Source organism: Glycine soja, unplaced genomic scaffold (assembly GCF_004193775.1).
Source record: "Glycine soja cultivar W05 unplaced genomic scaffold, ASM419377v2 tig00011489_1_pilon, whole genome shotgun sequence".
Lineage (NCBI taxonomy): Eukaryota > Viridiplantae > Streptophyta > Magnoliopsida > Fabales > Fabaceae > Glycine > Glycine soja.
Window position 1 is genome coordinate 39,505 of NW_021143677.1, and position 3,292 is coordinate 42,796.

Here is a 3,292-nt window from a genome sequence, read left to right on the forward strand (position 1 = left end):
CACGTTTAAAACTGAGCTCGATGGTAGTGCGAGCCTTTGATGGTACTCGGCGGGAAGTGATGGGGGAAATCGACATTCCCATTCAGATAGGCCCCCACAGTTGCAATGTGGTGTTTCAAGTAATGGATATAAATCCCGCCTATAGCTGCCTCTTGGGAAGACCTTGGATTCATGCCATGGGAGTGGTCCCTTCAACGCTTCACCAAAAATTGAAGTTCGCAGTGGGTGGACTTTTAGTGATAGTGTCGGGTGAAGAGGATATGTTAGTGAGTTGCCCCTCCTCCGCACCATACGTAGAAGCGGCGGAAGAATCATTGGAAACGGCTTTCCAATCCTTCGAGGTGGTGAGCTGCGCCTCTGTGGAACCAAGTCCATTGCTACCTTCTCTCTCCAACGCGGCCATAATGGTGGCGCGTGTTATGCTCAGGAACGGATTTGAGCCCGGAATGGGTCTAGGCAAGGACGGCCTCGGAAATGCCGACGTGGTCGATATCAAGGGAAATCCATACAAATATGGATTAGGGTATGAACCCGGGATGTCGGGGAGGAGGAATGTGCCGTCAAGGCTTCGGGCGGATAGGGTATGGCCCGGCCGTATTAGCCAGTGTTTCACCAGTGCCGGAATGGTGTCCGAGGAGGAGGTGGCCGCAATAGAAGAGGAGTTCCCTCAAGACCCACCAAATTTCGTGCAACCATGCCATCCCGATTCTCAAGTGGGGAACTGGCGCGTGATAAGCCAATCAGAAGTCTATACCGTTGATTCAATGTAATTAGAGCCTATAGATTTCCTTTCTCTTTTGTTTTGTGAAACCTACCTTATTAAATAAAACAAAGAGATCTTGTTTCATCTGTTCTTGCAATTCCACCTTTTCTCATATCATTTTGCATGTTTTTGTTTATTTTGTCTTGTTGGGTATAGATATGAGGGTCGATTCTTTGAGGATCCTAACAACGAGGGTTTGACAATCGATTTCGATCGAGATATAAGCCAAACGATAAACGAGGAAGAGGAAGAGGACGTCCTTTCACCAGAGTTGGAGAGGTTGGTCGCTGTCGCAACCTACCCTTCGGCGGGAGGGCGACGCGAGACTCGCGGGATGCGTGTTCCACGAAAGGAATACGCGCGGAGTCGCCACCAACGTTTATTTGAGGAAAACGTCGGAAAAAACCGGAAAAGACGCGATCTACGAACTTTTTAGTGAAAGGTTCGGGAGTTGTATTTACGCACGGGGAAGGTATTAGCACCCCACACGCCCGTCCCAAGGGACGGCAGCCTTTAATCGAATGTGCAAACATGACTTTGATTTTATGTTCCTTTTATGTTCTTGTATCCTTTATACCCTTTTTATATTTTTTCTTTTTTGCGGTCGATAAGGGTGTTTCCCTTTGCTCCTACGTATTCCTCAATTTGGGATGAGAAAATCAGACCTACGTAGTTCTTTTGGAACAAAGTGTTTGGTTAAGTTGTTTTTTGTCTTTTTTGCAAAATATGTTTTTATTGAACAAAAGGTCATTTAAGGTGTTGGACCATTAAACGGTCTTTTGATTTTGAAAGATGAGAAATGTTAAGGCGTTGGACCATTAACGATTTCTTGTTTTTGAAAGGAGAGAAACGTTAAGGCATTGGACCATTAACGATCTCTTGGGGTGGTCGACAAAAGCGGGGCTTTTGCTCCTACGTATCCTCAATGAGGAACTCAGACCTACGTAGTTCTTTCTTATCAAATGATTCTTTTTTACTTAAGTGGTGATCATTTTAAGGCGTTGGACCTTAAAAATGATCCATTTTACTTAGTGAGGAATTGAAATGACGAACTTTCGAAAGCCTATTTTGTGGACGAGCTTGACTAGGCGAATTGATTTTAGCCTTAGTTTCACTTTAGTTATTAATCAATTCGGTTAAGAATGAGAAATCCCAAAGAGAAAACGTCCGATTGATTTTCCGCTTTATTTTACTAAAAGATGTTTTTTTTTTTGATTATGTATTATTATTTTTTTACCTCCTTTTTGATTTCCAACGTGGTTACGGCACGACCGAACGGTCGGAATTTATTTTAACCGAAGTTAATGGATAATACAATTCAAACGTTCGGTGGAAATTTATTTTATTTTTAGTTTAAGCGAGAAATGACTTAAGTAAAATGGCTTAAGCACGTCAACAGGGGTATAAAAAGTAAACAAAATGAGAATAAAAATGCACGAAACACAATGTGGACCACTACGGGTGCATAGAATGAATCGAAAAGCTTGGTTCGAGGTACTTACCCGTTGAAGATCGAAAGAACGATGAAGAACGAATGAAGAACGTCGAAGAACGGTTGAAACCTTTGCGAGATTCCTCACGGAAAACGTTACGGAAACGTTTCGGAAGCGCCTCGGCTTAGATTTTCTTCACGGAAACAATTTTTCCAAGCAAATTCGAAAGAGAGAGAGTGCCTAAGGGGCTGGACCTTTTTCTTCTTGCTTTCCTCCCCTATTTATAGCAAAATAGGGGAGGTGGTTGCCGCCCAGCTCGCCCAGGCGAGCTCAGCTCGCCCAGGCGAGCAGGGTTGCTTCCTCCAGAAGCAACCGCCTTCTGGAGGAATCTTCTGGAGGGCCCAAATGGCCTGGGTGCTATTTGCACCCCCATTTTTACTAAGCACACCCCCCCTCTGCTGTTTTGGTGATTCTTTTTTCGTAAAGTTACGGAAACTTACGAATTTCGCAACGATACTTGTTTCTTTCCGTAATGTTACAGAACCTTGCGGATTACATAATCATCCCCTTTTTGACTTACGGAATGTTACGGAACCTCACTTAATTATGCAACGATGCTTCCATTCGACTTCCGATTCCCGGTGTGTCACGGAAACTTACGGATTGTGCATCAATATTTTTTTGGTTTTTCGGCATGTCCTGGAATTTCACAAATTGCCTAATGATGGGTGCCAAGCACCTCACGAGGACCAAAGAATGGTCGCACGTCATCGAGCAAAGGTCCCCGGACGAAATTAGGGTAATGACAGTTGCCCCTCTTTACTTGTCTTTTATTGGAGATAAAAGGAAAGTAAAGATAAGACACTAATTTCGTCCCTCTCGATTTGACGAGAGTCGCGGGTGACCATAAATCTCCACATGCAAATGACTTGTTGTTCCCCTAGAGGAAAAAAAGGTGCAGAAGACTGTGCCAGCCCCTGCATGCTATCAAGCGTTCTGTCTTACAGATAGCAAAGAATGGGTGCGAATAACCATAAGGTATCTCCGCGTATCATGGGTGGCAGATGACCAAACTTGGTCTCTGCTTGCCAACGGA